Source organism: Sapajus apella, unplaced genomic scaffold, assembly GCF_009761245.1.
Source record: "Sapajus apella isolate SASKATOON/1434 unplaced genomic scaffold, GSC_monkey_1.0 scaffold20, whole genome shotgun sequence".
Taxonomy (NCBI): Eukaryota; Metazoa; Chordata; class Mammalia; order Primates; family Cebidae; genus Sapajus; species Sapajus apella.
Window position 1 is genome coordinate 18,454,966 of NW_022436960.1, and position 20,480 is coordinate 18,475,445.

At 40.1% G+C, this 20,480-nt stretch overlaps 1 long non-coding RNA gene across 1 annotated transcript; it reads left to right on the forward strand.

Annotated features, from left to right (window-relative positions):
- The first annotated feature begins 177 nt into the window (after nt 1-177).
- On the forward strand, nt 178-20,226 carry LOC116557692. The gene is made up of 3 exons (XR_004271655.1): nt 178-188; nt 921-928; nt 20,119-20,226. It is a non-coding gene; the product is annotated as an uncharacterized LOC116557692 (long non-coding RNA).
- Nucleotides 20,227-20,480: the final 254 nt, after the last annotated feature.

Below are 20,480 nucleotides of genomic sequence, written 5' to 3' on the forward strand. Positions count from 1 at the left end.
AAAGGCAGGAGCAACACAAGTATCCATAGATGGTTGAATAGATAAATAAAATGTGGTATATACATGTCATAAAATGTTATTCAGTCTTACAGAAAAGGAAGTTCTGACACATGCTATTATATGGATGAAACATGAAGATATTATGCTAAGTGAAAAGGATTAAAAATTAACTTAAAATGGTTAAAATGGTAATTTTTATTTCACATTTTTTCCACAATAATTAATTAATTAATTAATTAACTTAGGCTTTGTGTTGCTCATTTCGATTTTAAGGGACATGGAAATGATCTATAAAAGAAGAGGAAAAAAAAAAAACAACACTACAATGCTATTGTTCTCAGGCAGCAGGAAATAAAATAACACAAAATATACCCTCAGAAATGTTACTAAATGATAACGGATTATCTAAAACTAATGATAACTGGCTGGGAATGGTGGCTCATGCCTGTGGTCCCAGCACTTTGGAAGGCCAGGGTGGGCAGATCACTTGAGGTCAGGAGTTTGAGACCAGCCTGAGCCTGGCCAACATGGTAAAACCCCGTCATTACTAAAAATAAAAAAATTGGACAGGCATGGTGGCAGACACCTGTATTCCCAGCTACTCGGGAGACTGAGGCAGGAGAATCACTTGAATCCAGGAAGTGGAGGTTGCAGTGAGCCAACATCGTGCCACTGCACTTCAGCCCTGGAAATTTTAGTGAGACACTGTCTCAAAAATAAAATAAAATAAAAATCATTAAAATAATTACAACAACAAATAAAAAAGACAGTATTACTTAATTATATTTATATATTCTTCCTAAGAGAGCTCTGAACCTGAAATGTGCTTTCTCTTTTGGGGAATTTCCAATACCCAGCTGAGATATTTTGTGAGTGGTCATCAAAGCATTAAGAGACACCTTGATCATTTGATGATCCAGATTTTTTAGTGCGATTCAATGCTTGGTCATGCACCAAGCATTGTGCTGTTCATCTCAGTCCAGTGACAACTAGCTCACTTAACACAAAAACTGATTTTGTCTAGCTTTCTTCTTTTATAAATATTGATTGTATGTATTAATAAAACAGAAAACTGTAGCCAAGAAACTTACGTATCTTAAAGGTGTCTGGCCAGAAATGGCAAAACCTGAGATCACATTCTGGTTTTCTAATAATGTCATTTTTTGACCATATCAGTTGACTCAGGCCTAAAGTATGCCATTGTTTTTGGCTATAGAAATGTCCTATATTGTGATCACTGCTTGTCCTACAGTATCTGTGACTCAAAGTACAAATTGAAGCGGTTTAAATAAATTAACTGATGTAACTTTAGGGAGGTAGCATGTGTCTCAACTACTTGCTTTTAAACATTTTAAAAGAAGTCTTTGAAATCTTTCATATCGTGAGACAAAGAATACTGCCAACACCTTGTCTCTTTGTTCCTATAAGGAGATTTTCACAATGTGCCTATTCGTCTAGCTAAAATGAATCATTCAGTTCAGAGTAACTACATATGAAGAAACTAAAAGACATTTAGTAGTGATTTATTAAATCTACTGAAAACATTGTCATTTTTAATGACAAAGTTGAGAAGGCAGCATTTAAAGTACAGTACCAGTCTTTTACATGCTATGGATTTCAAGAGAGTTTGAAAGTTGGTGATAATGTATCTCAGGGGTGAACTGCTGGTATCTCATGCCAGTTCAGCAGAGTAACACTTTGGAAATGTACCGTTCATTTGGGTTTCTCTCTCTTCTGCTTTTTTACTAGCTTGCTCTTGTCTGAGTCCCTTCTTTTTCCATAGGTTTCATCTAGTAGTCTGTGGGCTTGTCTGGGATTCATCAGAAGGGTGAGTGAACATGAATCTATGACTCTTCACTCTTCTTTCCAAGGCTTCTTGTCCTTAGATGTTTCTCTGAAGGCAGACAAAGAGCCGAACCTCTGATTAGCTAGTTAAGAGTAAATGGAGCAGATACAGAGAACAGGGTGCTGAGGGGGAACCCTGCCACCCCGCATCCCCTGTGACTCTTGGGTGTAGGAAATCCTGGCTTTATTTCTCTTCGCGGAGGTCTAGCTGTTGCATGGGTTGGAATAAGGTTCCAGGGCAACTGAAGTCATCTGACCAAGGCCACACCTCAGCCTTGCCTGAAGGCCCCTTGACTGGCTCCAGTCCCCGACCACCCACTAGGGTTTCAGCCAAGACCCCTGGACTTTTCTATGGCATTTTTCCTCCTTCTTTCATGGATTAGTGGCTCCTATCTCTTATAATGTTAAGAGTGTTGTTGCAGACTACAAAGATATACTGGGCAGGATGAGCACTTGGCCCAGTCATCAAAAATGTAATTTAGAACAATGTGGTTTTCATCTATTCTGAGAAGCAGGGAGTATGCAGTAGTTAAGATGCTTTTTTTCCCTCTGTTGAAAAAACAATTTGCATAGAGCAAGAGCCTTTTTCCTCCAGGCACCATTCCCTCCCTACATTAAAGCAGTTTTTTTTTTCTTTTTTCCACCATGTCAGGATTTCACATAACCCTGCACATACTGGGGGCTTTTCAATGTGAGAAGTGTTTTTTGTTTTTTGTTTTTTCTTTTAGGAAGCATCTCACTAGTCTAGGTCTCCAATTCATGGAACTTCTTTTGCCTCCTTTGTTTGAGAAGGGCCTGGCTCCACAACTTCACTTTAGCACCCTGTTTATAGTAGGGAAGCAATGGAGGAGCAGCCCCATAGGCTTCTGGCTGTAAATTTGGCGAGGGCTCTCTGAGACTTAATTTAAATGAACCCATGCACAACCCTGAGGTACCATGTACCAGAAACTCAATTTCAAGCTTCTAGTTTTCAAGGAAAACTAGATCTGAGGTATCCAAAGGCAGGCAAAAATGGAAGTCAAGGGGCACAACATAGGTGGGCAGGACTAATTCCTGCTTATTAGGCACTCCCTTCATGGAAGGAGGCCATACTTATATTCATGGCATAGATGAGGTCTACAGACTTCAAAGGTTACTGACAGCAGAGGTAATAGGGAGCAGGTAGGGGAGTATGAATGATTCCTACCATCTAGGCCCCACTGGTCCATGGGTGAAGGTCACACTGGAATCCATGGGCAGTACCTGAGTAGGTTGCTGGAACTTGGGGATAAAAAGCATGGAAGATGAAAAGGGGATTCCCTTTCTTTCTGTCCCTCATACATCCTGTGTTTTCACTGAAAGAGAGAAAAGGAACTAAGAGATGCATCTTTTCCTCACTTTCAGATGGGTAACCAACTATCTTCAGTCTAGATTCCTCTGGAGTGTATCCTGAATCATTGGGACTGCTTTGACCCTCAGACTCTGGAGAAAAAATAATACTTCATAGCTCTTTGCTCATGAGTTTGGCCAAATTATAATTTGCAGAAATGACTGGCTTGGCCTCAGGAAGCCATTTGACACTATCCTGCAGCTGGACTTTTGCTGTAAATTGGAGAGCAGATGGTAGGTCACATATGTTCCGGCGTTCTTTGCCTTGCAGAATAACTCAGACCTTTGCTGACATTGTGGGATTAATCCAGCCCTCATATTGGCCATCTCAGGAGAGGCTGCAAGGGGCAATGCCAGGGAACTAGAGAAACCCCAGAGCCACCTCCAGCAGGAAAGCCAACTCCCTTTGCCCCTGCTACTCCAGGTCCACCCCATCCTTCCTATCCAGTTTCTCTCTCTCACATTCCCTTTTCTAAACGTCCTCATTTTAGACAGGTCCCAGTCTCACTCCTGCCCCTAAAACAGATGTCTCGTGAATGTGGCCCCAGTAAGGTGTGGGCCCCCTTCGTTTACTGGACTTAAGCCAAATTACGGGGACCTTGGCAAATTTTCAGATGACCCTGACAGGTATAGAGAGGCTTTTCAGAATTTAACTCAAGTATTTGAACTTTCCTGGAAAGAAGTTATGTTACCTTTGAATCAAACTCTGACACTGAGAATCAGGCTACCCTGCAAGTGGCAGAGAGATTTGGGGATGAGCTTTGTATCTCATATAGGTTCAGGGAAGATGAGTCTTATCCAATTGGAAGAGCAGCAGTACCATTAGAGGACCCTAAATGGGATCCTAATGATGAAATGGAATGGAATAGGAAACACATTCAGCTGTGCATAATGGAGAACTTACAAAGGACTAGAACTAAACATCTCAACTACTCCAAACTGTGCATGATAGTCCTGGGATTTAATGAAAATCCCACTGCCTTCCTGGAAAGACTAAGAGGGGCCTTGGTAAAGCATACTTCTCAATCTCCTGATTCAGTTGAGGGACAACAAATCCTAAAGGACAAATTTATTACACAGGCAGCACTTGATATCAGGAGGAAGATGCAGAAACAGGTCATGAGACAAGGTAGTATGTATTAGTCTGTTCTAACTCTGCTATGAAGAAATAATTAAGACTGGGTAATTTATAAAGTAAAGAGTTTTCATTGACTCACAGCTCTGCATGGCCAGGGAGGCTTCAGAAAACTTAAAATCATAGTGGAAGGCACCTCTTCACAGGGTGGCATGAGAGAGAATGAGTGCCCAGGGAAGAGAGAAGCCCCTTATAAAACCATCAGATCTCATGAATACTCAGTCACTGTCACAAGTATGGGACGGGGGAAACTGCCTCATGATTTAATTATCTCCACCTGGTCCCTCCCATGACATCTGGGGATTATGGATTCAAGATGAGATTTGAGTGGGACCATAGCCAAACCATATTATTCTGCCCCTGGTCCCTCCCAGATCTCATGTTCTTTCAATTCAAAACACAATCATGCCCTTCCAGCAGTCCCCCAAAGTCTTACCTCATTCCAGCATTAACTCAAAGTTCAAATCCAAAGACTCATCTAAGAAAAGGCAAGTCCCCTCTCCCTGTGACCCTGTAAAATCAAAAGTAAAGTAGCTACTTCTTAGATACAATGAAGACACAGGATTGGGTAAATATACCCATTTAAAATGGGAGAAATTAGCCAAAACAAAGAGGCTACAGGTGCCATGCAAGTCTGAAATACAATAGGGCAGTCAATAAAACTTCAAGTATCAAAATGATCTTCTTTGCCCCCATATCTCACATCCAGGGCATGCTGATGCAAGAGATGAGCCTCCATGGTCTTGGGAATTTCTGGCCCTGTGACTTTGTGGGGTACAGCCTCCTCCTGGCTGCTTTCACAAGCTGGCACTAAGTATCTGTGACTGTTTCAGGTCTACAGTGCAAGCTGTCAGTGGATCTATCATTCTGGGGTCTGGAGGATGGTGGCTCTCATCTCACAGCTCCACTAAGCAGTGCTCCAGTGGGAGCATTGTGTGGGGGCTCTAACCCCACAGTTTCCTTCTGCACTGCCCAGCAGAGGTTTTATATGAGGGCTCTGCCCCTGCAGCAAACTTCTCTCTGTGCATCCAGGCATTTCCATAAATCCTCTGAAATCTAGGCAGAGGTTCTCAAACCTCAGTTCTTGACTTTTGTGCACCGGAAGGCCCAACACCACATGTAAGCGCCAAGGCTTGGGGTTTGCAGCTTGTGAAGCAACAGCCTGAGTTGACTGTTGACCCCTTTTAGCCATAGCTGGAGCTGAAGCAGCTGGGATGCAGGGCACCAGGTTTTGAGGCTGCACTAGGCAGGGGGCCCTTAGCTAGGCCCATAAAACCATTTTTCCCTCCTAGACCTCAAGACCTGTGATAGGAGGTGCTGCTGAAAAGGTCTCTGTAATGCCATGGAGACGTTTCCTTATTGTCTTGGTGATTAACGTTTGGCTCATTGTTACTTACGTGAATTTCTGTAGCAGGCTTGAATTTCTCCCTAGAAAATGGGTTTTTATTTTCTGTCTCACAGTCAGCCTACATATTTTCCAAACTTTTATGCTATGCTTCCTCTTGAATGCTTTGAGATTTAGAAATTTCTTCCACCAGATATCCTAAGTCATCTCTCTCAAGTTCAAAGTTTCACAAATCTCTAGGGCAGGGGCAAAATGTTGCAGTCTCCTTGCATAGCAAGAGTCACCTTTACTCCTGTTCCCAACAATGTCTCTATCTGAGACCACCTCAGCCTGAGCCTCATTGTTCAAACCATTCAATAAATCTTTAGGGAGTTTCAAACTTTTCCACATATTTCTGTCTTTTTCTGAGCCCTACAAACTATTCCAGTGTCCACCTGTTATTTAGTTCCAAAGTCGCTTTCACATTTTTAGTATCTTTACAGCAACACCCCACTCTTTGAGTTACCAATTTACTACTGTATTAATCTGTTCTCATGCTGCTATGAAGAAATACCTGTGACTGGGTAATTTATAAAGGAAACAGGTTTAATTGACTCACAGTTTTACATGGCTGGGGAGGCCTCAGGAAACTTACAATCATGGCAGAAGGCACCTCTTCACAGGACAGCAGGGGAAAGAATGAGTGCCTAGCAAAGGGAGAAGCCCCTTATAAAACCATCAGATTTTGTGAGATAGTTCTCACTGTCACAAGAACAGAATGGTGTAAACCACCCCCATCATTCAATTATCTCCACCTGGTCTCTCCCATGACATGTGGGGATTATGGAAACTACAATTCAAAATGAAATTTGAGTGCGAACTCTGCAAAACTATATCATAGTACTTTAGAGAGCTTCCTGAAAGTGGCCACTTTGGTATTTTACAACAGATATAGGGAGGAGGCCCAGGAGAGAAAGAAGTACACTAGAAAAAGGTAGAGACATTATGCTTACCTTTCAGGCCTACAAACCCCAGAATCTCCAGGATGTACCTGTTAACTGCTATGAATGTGGCAAGTCAGGGCATTTTACAAAGGACTGTCCAGACAGCATGAGGACGCCACCTCTGCCCTGTCTAATCTGCAATGGGGACCACCGGAGGGTGGACTATCTGTGGAGATGTAGGTCACAAATCCCATCTCCCAAATGGTCCAGCAGGACTGATGGGTCCCAGGCCCCTCTTCCCCGCTTCAGTGGTCCAGACCACCATTACCATACAGGAGTTCTAAGCGAGTCTGAATATCAGAGGTAGGAAAGTGAACCACTTTCTGGACACTGAAGCAGGACTTTCAGTTCTCCTCTCCCCATCCTCTCTTATCATGACCATGAGTGGTGTCTCAGGAAGGCCTTTAACCTGATATTTTTCCTAATTTCTTAGTTATAGCTGGGGAGACCTCTTGTTTACCCACGGCTTTATAATCATGCCTGAAAGCCCAAATTCTCTGCTGGGCAGGGATACTCTGGTCCATATGGGAACCACCATCCTGATGGCTCCAGGATGAATTCTTTGTCTCCCCCTAGTGGAGACAAACATTAACCCAGTAGTTTGGAAAACTCAAGGGAAAATTGGCTGAACCACAACTGCCAAGCCAGTCTGGATCCACCTTAACCAGAGACATAACCAGAGACAATATCCCTTGAAACCAGAAGTCAGGAAAGGACTAACTTCTTTTCATAACCAGAGACAATCTCCCCTGAAACAAGAAGTTAGAAAAGGACTAGAAAGGACTAGAAGTTAGGAAAGGACTTGATAACTTGAGTATTCAAGGCCCCCTCAAACCCTGTAACAGCCCTTTTAATGCCCCAGTAGTGGGGGTATGAGAACCTGATGGGGAATAGAGACTGGTCCAGGATTTCTGCCTTGTTAATGCAGCTGTGGTTTCAATTCACCTGGTGGTTTCCAATCTGTGTACCCTGCTGATATGGTTTGGCTGGGTCCCCATCCAAATCTCATCTTGAATTTAACTCCCACAATTTCCATGTGTCATGGGAGGAACCTGGTGGGAAGTGATTGAATTATAGCAGCAAGTCTTTCTTGCACTGTTCTTATGATAGTGAACAGCCTCATGAGACCTGATGCTTTTGCAAAACAGGAGTTTGCCTACACAAGCTCTCACTTTGCCTGCTGCCATCCACGTAAGACGTGACTTGCTCTTCCTTGCCTTCCACCATGATTGTGAGGCTTCCACAGCCATGTGGAACTGTAAGTCCAATTAAACCTTTTTCTTTTGTAAATTGACCAGTCTTGGGTATGTCTTTATCAGCAGTATAAAAACAGACTAATATACCTGCTAAGTCAAATTCCTGAGGAAACTAAATGGTTCATAGTCCTGGACCTAAAGAATGCCTTTTTCTGCATACTGTTGCACCCTGACTTCTAATATTTTTTTGCATTTGAGGATCCATGCAAACAGACTACCCAGCTAACCTGGAAGGTGTTATCTCAGAGATTCCAAAGTAGCCCCCACCTGTGTGGGCAGACATTGTCCAAAGACCTCTCTGAGTTTCTTTATTCTTGAGTTAAAGTTTTACCATATGTAGATGACATTCTCCTCTGTGCCACAATTGAGGAACTATCTCAGGAGGACAGTAAGGCTCTTCTTAATTTTCTGGCTAACAGAATATATAAGGTCTCAAAATCTAAGGCTCAGCTCTGTCAGACTTCAGTGAAATATCTAGATCTAGTCTTGTCAGACAGGACCAGGACTTTGGACAAATAAAGGATTAAACCAATCTTCTCCTTTCCCCTCCCTGAAGCCTTCAAGCAACTAAGGAGATTCTTGAGCATCACAGGGTTCTACAGACTACGGTTACCTGGGTACAGTAAAATAGCTCATCCCTTATATCACCTAATAAAAAAGACTCAGGCAGCTAAAACTCACTTCCTTATTTGAGAACCAGAGGGTTAAAACACATTGGACCGAGTAAAACAAGCCTTGCTTGAGTCACCAGCCCTTAGTCTTCTTACAGGGAAAATGTTTAATCTCTATGTGTCAGAAAGGAAGGGAATGACCCTGGGAGTTCTAACCCAGGCCCAAGGTCCAGCCCTGCAACCTGTAGGCACCTAAGCAAGGAACTTGATTTAGTAGCTAAAGGATGGCTGGCCTGCCTCCAGGAAGTTGTGGCGGTAGCCTTGCTAGTACCAGAAGCTACTAAATTAATTGTGGGAAATAACCATTTATACCCCACATAATGTGGCGGGACTGCTGTATTATAAGGGGAGCCTCTACTTAATGAGCAACCACTTCCTCAAATATCAAGCTCTGCTGTTAAAGGGATCTTCAGTCCAGTTAAGGTCCTGTTCTTCTTCAAATCCAGCCACCTTCCTCCCAGAGGAAGCTGGGGAGCTTGAACATGATTACAAACAGATAATAGTGTAAACCTATGCAGCCATAAACGACCTCAAGGAAACACCCTAAGAGAACCTAGACTAGATTCTCTTTACAGATGGACATTTCTGTGTAGAACAAGGGATCTATAAAGCAGGGTACGCAATAGTTACCCTAAATGATGTGATTGAGAATGCATCTCTCCCCTTGGGCACAAAGCCTCAACTAACTGAGCTAATTGTCCTTGTGAGGGCCCTTGAATTAAAAAGGTAAAGCAGTTAACATTTATACTTATTCAAAGTATGCTTTCCTGGTCCTCCATGCCCATGCCACTATCTGGAAAGAGAGGAGCTTCTTCACAGCTAATTGGTCTCCCATTAAATACCATCAGGATATTAATAGACTGTTATACTCAGTTTTTCTCCCATGGGAAGTGGCAGTACTACATTATAAAGGCTACCAAAAGGAATGGATGAAATGGCTCAAGGAAATAGGTTGGCAGACCAAGCAGCTAAGTCAGCAGTGAGAAGACCCCAGATTTCTGACCCACTTGAAACCGCTCAACTCTGGGAGGGCTCCATAAGATAAATAAAACCTCAATAGTCTCCTGCAGAAATAGAATAGGCCTCCTCTTGAGAATACGTCTTTCAGTCCTCAGGATGGTAACAGTTGGAGGATGGCTAGCTTCATCTACCAGCTGCCAGACAATGGAAAGTTCTTGAAATCTTTTACCATGCCTTCCACCTAAGTAAGGATAAAACCTATCAATTTGCCCAGATGTTATTCTTAGGTAAAAATCTGCTACAGGTGATCAAACAGGTTGATAATGCTTGAAAGACTTGCATTAAGAGTAATCACCTCAATCAATGGCTTCTCCCCGCTAGAATCCAATGAATCGGAGGCTACCTGGGGGAAGACTGGCAAACAGATTTCACCCATTTTCCAAAGACAGGGGACATCCAGTATCTACTGGTATATGCAGCTACCTTCACTAACTGGGTAGAAGCATTCCATGTCAGACAGAGAAAACCCCTGAGGTGATAAAAGTACTAATCAATGAGTTAATTCATCACTTTGGACTGTCTTGTACCTACAAAGGAATGATGGCCCCTTGTTCAAAGTGGCCGCCACCAAGGGGTTTCAAAGGCACTAGGCATGCAATACCATTTTCATTGTGCCTAGAGACCACAATCCTCGGGAAGGGTAGATAAGACAAATGATTATAACAAAAAGCACCTGAGAAAACTGTCTCAAGAAACTCACTTCCCCTGAATTACTCTTCTTCCCACAGCCCTACTACATTTTAGAAACACTCCTTCAAAGCAGAGTTTAAGTCCCTCTGAAATGATGTAAGGACAACCCTTTCTCGCCGATGATTTCTTGCTAAACCAAGGGACCTCGGACTTAATCAAACATATAACTTATTTGGTCTGCTTCCAACAGGAACTAAAACAACTGTCAGAGGCCCAATCCCATGAACTAGGGCCACCTCTATTCAACCCAGAGGATCTAGTACTGATAAAAGCACTCCCTTTTCTTTCTCCCTCTCTAGGCCCGGATTGAGGGGGCCCTTACACCGTACTTCTTCCTACTTCGACAGCAGTAAAGGTTACTAGAATTGGTTATTAAATTCATTCTACTTGAGTAAAGGCCTGGGAAGCTGATATGGTTACCACCATCAACCCAGAAGAGCATCCAAAGTACCAATGTGAAGAAATTGGGGAACTCGAGCTACAAATCACAAAAGATAAGTGTTAATAATTAATCTTCCACAGATAGCCTCTTTATAGTCTTGCCTCGGCTTGCTGTTCTTACCTTCATCCTGTTTCTCACCATGAAGCATCTTTGCCAAGGACTGCTTAATCCTGTGTACCAATAGGAATATCTATTCCCCTAAACAGTTCTCTCTCCTAAAGTTTAATTGCTCCCATACAGGATTCAATTTCTTTCACCAGGGTGAAACAGCTGTGCCCACAATACTGTTTTCAAAATGATTAGTATATTTTACTTCTTATTTCTGTTATGTTCAGCACTAGATTATTTCCCTTTTAATTCCTTTTTGTCCACATAACATATATGTCCACATAATTCCACACATTTGGTCCATTTATACTTTACTTTGTAAAATTTGTTTTTTTTTTTTCTAACCTAGAGGTCATCAAGCTTCAAACCGTCATGCAAGTGGAGCCTCAGAAGAGGACTCTGTTTCACGGGGGACCCTTAGGTAGGTCTTAGAGGGAAATCTGACTGCCATTTTCCCCAAAACAGTGCTCCCTGTCAGCAGGAAGCAATTAAGCTTGGATATCATTCCTATCCTAATGACAATTAGATGTATCTTTAGAGGGGGATTTGATAGCAGCAGGAGGCAGAGACATGCCTAGACAGATGGCGGCAGGTCCCCAGTAAAACCTCATCTTCAAGCCAAAGGCAGTTTAAAGCCCAAAGGCCAAGCTACAAGTTAAATCCACAAATTGGATTGAGGATCTGTCTTCCGGTTTGGTGTGCTTTCTTTGATTCATTCCCCACCTTCACCTATTTTACATATGCATACTGATATGGTTGCACTCTGTCCCCACCCAAATATTATCTTGAATTGTAGCTCCCATAATTTCCCCATGATGCGAGAGACACCTGGGGGAGAAAATATAATCATGAGGGCAGTTTCCCCATACAGTTCTTGTGGTAAGTGAATAAGTCTCATGAGATCTGATAGGTTTATGAGGGGTTTTACCTTTTGCTTGTCTCTCATTCTTTCTTGCCTGCTGCCATGTAAGATGTGCCTTTTACTTTCTGCCATGATTGTGAGGCCTCCCCAGTCACATGGAACTGTGAGTTCATTAAACCTCTTTTTCGTTATAAATCACCCAGTCTCAAGTACCTTTATCAGCAGTGTGAGAATGGACTAATATGCCTACATTTCCCTAATTGTCTTTACGCCACCACACCCACCTTTGACTGGTGCCTTTGTTTTAACCTTTCTTTCATATGCGCAAATCAATCAGCATGCACTCCCCTATCCTGTACCTGTAAAAACCCTAGACTCAGCCATACTGTAGGGAGATAGACTGACATTGGGCGAGAGACAACCTGACATTCCCATCCCCCCTTTGCTGAGAACTGTTTCATCACTCAATACTATTCTCCACCTTCATCACCCTTCAATTGTCAAGGTGACCTTATTTTTCTTGGGCTTGGGACAGGAGCTCGGGACCCACCGAATGTGGGTACCTAGAAAGGCTGTAACCTTGCCCTCTGTTCTAACTGGGCCAGAGTGGAGTAAGGAGCTGATTGAGCTGTTAGCATGCCACCATTGATCCAGCCGTGGATGGTGAACTAAAAGAGCTAATTAGCACAGTGTAACACCCTCTGTGGGGCTTTGGGATCACAGGCATCCTTGTCTGGGTGCTGCCACATTCTCCTTGGGACATGTCTGGTCTGGCTGTGAGCCCCACCAGAACCTACTCCTCTGTCAGTGCTTGGAGCGGCTGGCTGGAGCCTGCACTCACTTGCTCACTTGTTCCCTCCCACCAGGGGCTAAGCACACAGGTGTGATGACCATGGAAGCCATGGGCCAGAGCACGAGACAGACAAATGCTGAGTAGGCTTGGCGTCCCCTGTTTTGAGCCAAGTAAAGTGGCTGAGAAAAATCCTGCATAAGTAGTTTAGTCTGATCAAGAGCTAATTTAGAATCTAGTACAGTGCCTGGACCACCATAAGCATTTATTTCACATTAGTTGAAAACAAATAATTTCCCTTTTTTCAGAGCAATATTTGGGCTATCCTTTCATGGTCAATGGGTTCTTTTGAAGGGCCAATAGCATTATTATGCTGGCAAATGTTTAATAAGAACTCTAGGACTAAAAAATACTTAGAATTTGTAGTGTTGGTTGTTTCCTTGATCGCAGTGAGTACTCCCACCCTGACAGATTACAAGCTACCAAAACGTCTGTCAATCAGCTCATAATACTGAAAATTTAACAGTTGGCAACCTGGTGTGTGCCAGCTCCATTACAAGCCAGCTCCAGAACGCTATGGGAAAAGGCATTGATATTTTAAAACTCAGAAAGCTGGAAAAGGTGGATGGAAAATCACTTGTTTCTGACATTGAGACTCAAAGTTATTCTCATTTATCTTCTCTTCTGGAAATTTTAAATTCCCTGAATTCAAGGAGCTTCAAGTTTTACTTAATTCTGCCTCCTTTTTTGTTAGCTAGTACAGTCCCTAGGAAAAGGCCACACTTAGAAATAGATATACTTTGGTATTTTTCTGTTTTGTTTTCTCTTCATTATTAATTTTATGATCACTGCCCAGATGCATGCCAGGAGTGTACAAAAAATAATCACGAGCATTTATTGAGTACTTACCATATTTAAGGCCTTGTATGTGAGATGTGTATACATTGTTTCTTCCATTCTGCCAATAATCTCATAAGGTTGGTACCTGCATCTCTCTTTTTCAAATTAGATACTGAGACTCAATGGTTTTGAGAAAATAAAGATTTAAACTGAGTTAGGCACTTGAGGCCACATATTTCACCCCCTACCTTCCACTTCCTTATGGCAGTTTGTGTCTTGGACAGTAAAACTACGATCTTGCATTTGCAGTGTTTGTAGTCCACAGCATACTTCTGCATGCTATATTTTCACAGAAACTCATTAAGGTGTGGTAATGCAGATAGGGTATTCTTTTCATTGAGTGGTGAAAATAGAGCACACCACATTAAAAAATGGTTCTCCTAGCCTCCAAATAATAATAATAATAAAAAGGACAGCACACCTAACAGTCATTGTAGGTCCCCAGAGCTACAAGAAAATCCAGAAATCATCTAGTCCATTGCTATTATTTCAGAGGGAAGTTCTTTACTCTCATGCAAAGAACATTATGCTTTACTTCTAAGACATTTCCCCAGAATCCGTTTCTTTTAGCTATCTATCACTTATCAGTTCATCTCACTAGAAGTTTTATTACAAATAAAATTCTAAAGCAGACATTTTAAAATCTAAAGGCTGTGTTTTTGAAGATTATGTAAATAGAAATGAGAAAACATTGTCATGGCAGTGTAAAGTAGGACTTGATATTTGTAGATCTTATGATTATATTTTATTATGTTGCCTATATAGCTTTTAGATTTAGCTCTAGCCTTTGATAATGAAATGAATGCATTCTAGGACTATCAAGTCAATCTTTGTGTGTACTTTTCTACGAGAAATTGTGAAACAAACACATTTAAATTGTCGTCGGTGCCCAGAAATTGAAAATAAATAAATAAAAACTATTTGTATAACAATAATCAAACAAACAGGAGGGAAGGCTTGCAATTGTCAATGGGATTTAGAGAATCAAAATGTATTTGGATGAGGACACCGGTAGCCTCATGAATATCTTTGCTGTAGAAACTTCAAATTTGACTTAACGCTTTATATGAATGATTTTTTTAAAATATACTCAGGCCTACTGGTTGACTGGAAAGGTACCCCACAATGTAAAAACTCAATTTTTTGTTTGATTTTTTGAGAAATTCACTTGTTTTAGTTTGCTTGCTTGCCTTTGTGTTATATTGAGTTACCTTTTGTGCTTGTGGCAATATTTCCTAGGATGAAATGTAATCACCTTCTCTATGCTCTTGGAAGGAGACACCAGCCTAGGTTATTTCCAAAGTCAGACACTCAGCCTCCTTTTCCTGTGTAAAAAGTAACAGCAGTTTTATGCTTCTTTTGGCTCCTTGTAGTTTTGCTTTGTTTTATTGCTGTTATGTGTGTTTTATTATGAGCTAACAGCCTACTCCTCATAACCATTCATGTGAGTTGTAATAGGGTTTCTGTTACTACTACTAAAAATAACAATCATTGAGTAGAGAGGAAAAGAGAAAATATGAGAAGGAAACTGAATGAGATTGGAAAAGGAAGAAAAGGATAGAGGATTTTATTTAAGTTAGTATTTAAAGGCCAAAGCTACTCCCCTTTTTATATCCATTTGTGGTGGAAAATCTTAGTTTTTACACTTTGCCAGCTGGGTTGCAGGTACTTTCTTTTCTAGGATAGCATGAGGACTTTCCACTAATCCTTTGGGGCATAATGCTGCCAGTCACTCAGAACCAAAACTATGACTTATTATGTTCTGTCTGCCCATAGGTCCCCAATGTCCTTCAGTGTCTTCCATAATCCTATACACCAAAGAAAGAAAGAACTGGCAATTTTGACAGCTGTGTTATATTTTAAAACCAAACATTTTTTTTTAAGGATGAGGAATAACATATTTGGATAAATTATATGATTCAGTTCCACACCTTGAAACCTCCAAATTCCAAATAGGAGGAGAATCACCTTTCAAGTTTCTAAAGACTAGTCTTAGATAAACCATATTAAATAATGATGGATAATGCACAACTATTTGACAATTAAGACAAAATAAATCTAAGGGAGATAAATAAGTAATTAGCAACAGCAACTATCAGGAACCCCAAAATATACTGAATTGCAAATCACAATAGAAGGAATCGCCATAAAAATTGACTTCAAAGAATAGTAAGATTCCCCCCCACACACATGAATGAACATAAAAGGAGTAGCTTTAGCCTTAAAATACTAACTTAATGGCTGATTGTTGATTCCTAAAGTGAATAGGTAAGAAATTCCTTGGGAATTTGTCTAATAATATTCTTTGAAGTCAATTTTTATGGCAATTCCTTCTATTGCAATTTACAATTCAGGATATTTTGTCAAATAATGTGCATTATCCATAATTATTTAATATGGTTTATCTAAGACTAATCTTTAGAAACTTAAAAGGTGATTCTCCTCCTATTTGGAATTTGGAGATTTCAAGGCACGGAACTGAATCATATAATTTATCCAAGTATGTGTCATGAAAACTTCTGTATTCATCAAAAGTAATCAGTGTAACTATTGATGCTGCATGCTACTTTGGAATGCTCTTTGTCAAAACTTTGTTGAGGAAGTGAATGTATTTCAGTGTTACAATATTGAGGACATAAAATACAGACTATATTCACAAATTAAAGAAAGAGGATTTACTGTATCAACTACTCCTGAACACATCTTTCATGCACATCTTACTTTTGACATGATCAAAGGAAAATTGCTATCATATGCTGGTATTGCTTTTATTTCTTACTCTTCTTCTGTAATCAAAAACTACAAGCTTAAACGGCACATGAAACTATGTATGCATAACTTCAAAAGGTATATTGATCAAATTATTGAATTAAATCGGATGTTTGACATCATGTACAGGAATAATTTTTTGACTGACAGAATATTCTATTTTCAGCTTGCTGTGGGGCATTATATGCTTCAAACTTGAAGAAAAAGTAAAAAGGATTTTTAAACGTTGATAACTCACTATATTTTCACAGCATTCAACAAAAGACTTCTGAAATTTAGAATAAAAATTAGGTTTTGCTTTTTTGATTGCATTTAATAATGATGATGATGATGATGAAGATAATATCTTCTATTTTTTGAGTATCTACTATTTGTCTTATTCTACACAATTTATTTATGTTTAAATAATTTGGGTGTGGTAAGTAGAAAAATGAGAATAAAGAACCATAGAGACAATAATTTTTTGTAAAAAATAAAAAACTTCTAATAAAATAATTAAATAAGCATTAAGCCCAATCTACAAATTCTCAAATCTCCACCCAAAGCAACTTCAGTAGAAAGAGAAAGGAGAGGAAAGAAGTGAAAGCAAACATTAGGTTGGTACTAGCTTTGATCTCTTTATGAGTAGTCAGAGTAGGAAGTCAAGACAGCCTCAGAAAGGTAGACGAGGACCTACAGTACAAGCTGTAGAAAAGAGTAGGGACTTTTTGCAGCAGAAGAGAGAGTGAAAAGGGGCAGACAATTGTTTGGCTAATGTTAGAGTAATGTCTTCGAAAGGATAAGCACAGGGAAGCATGGTCACGTTGTCACCCTCTGCTGAGCCTGCATGTCTCCTGGGGTCTCTGGGAGATAGAGACAGAAAAAACAAACAGATGAAACACAGAGTGGCCAAGACAGATGACATTTGAGAGCGTCTACAGGTAGTACTATTGGCAGAGGGCCTGTAATCAGCAATGTAAGAAATCCTCAAGTATTGGCAAATAAACCAGACACATAGAAATGATACAGGTAGATACCAATTTAAATAACACTTGCAGAAGTGCAGAAATGAGCAGACAGTACTTCCTGAAATACAGAGGTCCTCCTCTTTTGTGCTATTGTTTTCACAGTTCTGTTGTGAACTGGGGAAAAGAAATGCCATATTAATATATTTTTGTGTGTCCCTGTTATAATGCAGGCTGGTGACCTGGGTACACTTTGGATATTAGAATTTGAAGATAATTCATTGATTGGGTGCTGTTGATTGACTAGCTGATTTATTTTTGCATTCCTTTCTTTCAACAGCTGTTTACTGAGAAACCTTTATGTACCAAACACTGACTTAGACCCTGGAGATAGAGATAAATAAGACAGATAGTGTCTTTATGCTCTCATGAAACTTATATATTAGTGAGATGCAATAAAAAAGACACAGACAAATGTGCAGATCATTGCACAAATAATTCTAATTGGCTATAGTAGGAAGGCACTGAGTAATTTATGATACGAATTTAAATGACAATAAGTTACCAAACTGATGTGAGGAAGCAACATTTTATTCAGAGACTTCGAAGCCCATTGTGAAGGCTTTAAGTTAAAAGTGAGTTTGACTAACTAAAATCTAAAATAAAGCCACAATATTGGATCATTTAATCAACACAACAGAAAAATGGTAGGGAATGACATCTGAGATACAGGCCCCATGAGACGAAATAAGAATTTGGGGTTTTATTTGACCCCAAATTTGCAGTAGTAAGACACTGGCATATTTTTAGGTAGAAAATCTACTGGTTTCCTTTTCAAAAATTGTTTTTATTATTTTTCTTTAAGAGACAAAGTCTCTATGTTGTCCAACTCTATGTTGAGTTCAGCGGCACGATTGTAGCTCACTGTAGCCTCAAGCTCCTGGGCTAAAGCAGTCTTCCCACTTTGGCCTCCTGAGCAAATGTAACTACAGGTGCATGCTATCATTCCTGGCTCTAGTTTGTGGTTCTAAAAGAATACTCTAGCAAATAAATGCAGAAAACTTTATAGAGAGTAGAGATAAGAGTGAGATCAAGGAAATTTATTGAGACCGTTATAGTACTTAAGAGTGTGAAAATAATTAATAGCAGTGATGATGGAGAGAAGTAAATGAATATAAGATGTGATTCTGAGACAGGAACAAGAGGATTTGTTGAGGTCTGTTGGATGCGGAGGGAGAAGAAAGGAAGATTTTTGGCTTGTACATTTGGTTAATAGAGTAACTTACAGAGAAGCAGAAGTGTGGTCTCCAGAGAATACAACTGCAGAGAATGTATCAGGAGTGAGGTTTCAATCATTTAAGTTGGAGGCACTGTTTTAAAATGCAAGTAGAGAAGTCAAATAGACAGTTGGATATTCAAATGTGAACTTTCAGGAAAAGCTTAAGTTCATATATATATATATATATATGTAATAAAAAAATTATAATACCAAATGTAGCCTTTAAAATGCTTATTACAGTGAAATTGCCAAGCAGCTAGCATATCACCTTGCACATAGTAGGGGGTCAGAAAGCATTTCTGAAATGTATTGCTATATGGAAGGTATAATGCTAACAGCAGGAGATAGAGCAAACAATACAAAATAGATTGAGCCAAGCGTGGTGGTGCACATCTGTAGTCCTAGTTACTCAGGAGGCTGAGGCAGGAGGATCACTTGAACTGAGGAGTTCCAGACTGCTGTGAGCTGTGACTGCACACTAAACTCCAGCCTGGACAACACAGTAAGACCCTGTCTCAAATAAATGAATATTAAATAAATTGAGACATGGCCACTGTAATACAATATGACAAATTATGGGGATTTCAACAACAGAAATTTATTCTCTCCTAGTTCTGGAGACCAGAAGTCTGAGGTTATATCAATGGCTGAAATCAAGGTATCAGGCTATGCTCTCTCTAGAGACTTCGAAAAGAATTTCTTCCTCTTTCAGGTTCTGGTGGCTGCCATCATTCTATGGCTTATAGCTTCATCACTCCAATCTTCAAAGGAGACAGCATTTTTGAATCTCTGATCTATCTACATGTCACCTTTTTCTCTGTGTCTGTATCAAATCTCCCTCTGCCTCCCTTACATAATAATACATGTGATTGCATTTAGAGCTCACCTGGATAATACTCTCAACTCAAGATCTTTAATCAAATCTGCAATGACCTACTCCCTTACCCACTTGGCTTAGGAGATGGATATTGGGGACTATTTCTTAGTCTACCATAGATGGTATTGAATTTGACAATTTTATAAACCTCAAAATAAGGAAATGTAATTACAGTTAAAATAGAATACTATGTAAAGTATCATAGAAGCATGAAAGGAAAACAAATCAATTCTGGATATTACCAAGAAAAAATACTTCTGTGCCCTGAGCTTTAAAGGAGTACTAAGAATTTCCAAGTTTAAGAGTGGGAAAATGGAACTCCAGGCGTAGAGAAACGCATGAAGAGAGATAAGGAGCAGTGAGTGTTTGGTGTAAGCAGAAGAATAATAAATGAGTGAATACTTTAACCACAACTCTGAAGCAAGGGATTTTTGTTGAATCCCTATTATTGTTCAGTCTTCAGAGGATATAAATTAATTTAAGATATGATATTTGTAAAAGTCAAAACTTAGGTAATCCTTGGGGAAACAAGTTGGCATACCTGGAACAAAGAGAGTACAATTACAATATAATCAATATGTAATTATATGCTAATTTTTGTAATATTTACTTTACCTTCAGGAATAGAACAGAATTATCAGGAAACAGATTTATTTTAGGGGGAGGTAAATATGGATATTAAACATGGGTGGATCTTGAGTATACGGAGAAGGTAGAAAGTGCAGGTAGTTTAAGTAGAAGAAAGAACATGAGTTAACACAGAAATGAGAACTGTGAGGGAAAATGAGACCAACGGCATATTAAAGTTCACTGAAGGGTAATAAGAAATTAGAGGGAGCGGCAGTGGCTCAGGCCAGTTGACCTGGTGCTTGAGGAGGTGAGGCTATGCGTTCGAGGCCAACCTGGGCAACATAAGAAACTCTCATTAATTAAAAAAAAAATTAGATAAACTAAGATGCAGTCCTGCTATTGAAGAATTTAAGAACATAGAGAAGGTGCCTCCTCAAATAGAATAGACCGTCTTGACACTTGTATTTCCCCTGTGCAGTTTAGACTATGTATTGTCATGCATCAGGGAGCAATGACTGAAACAAAACAAGTTTTGGCAGCTTATCAAATGGTGAATTCTCTGAGAACACAGTACATGATTTATACTTTTTAGTTTTTCCCCATTGTGGAGGCAGGAAGTACTGTAG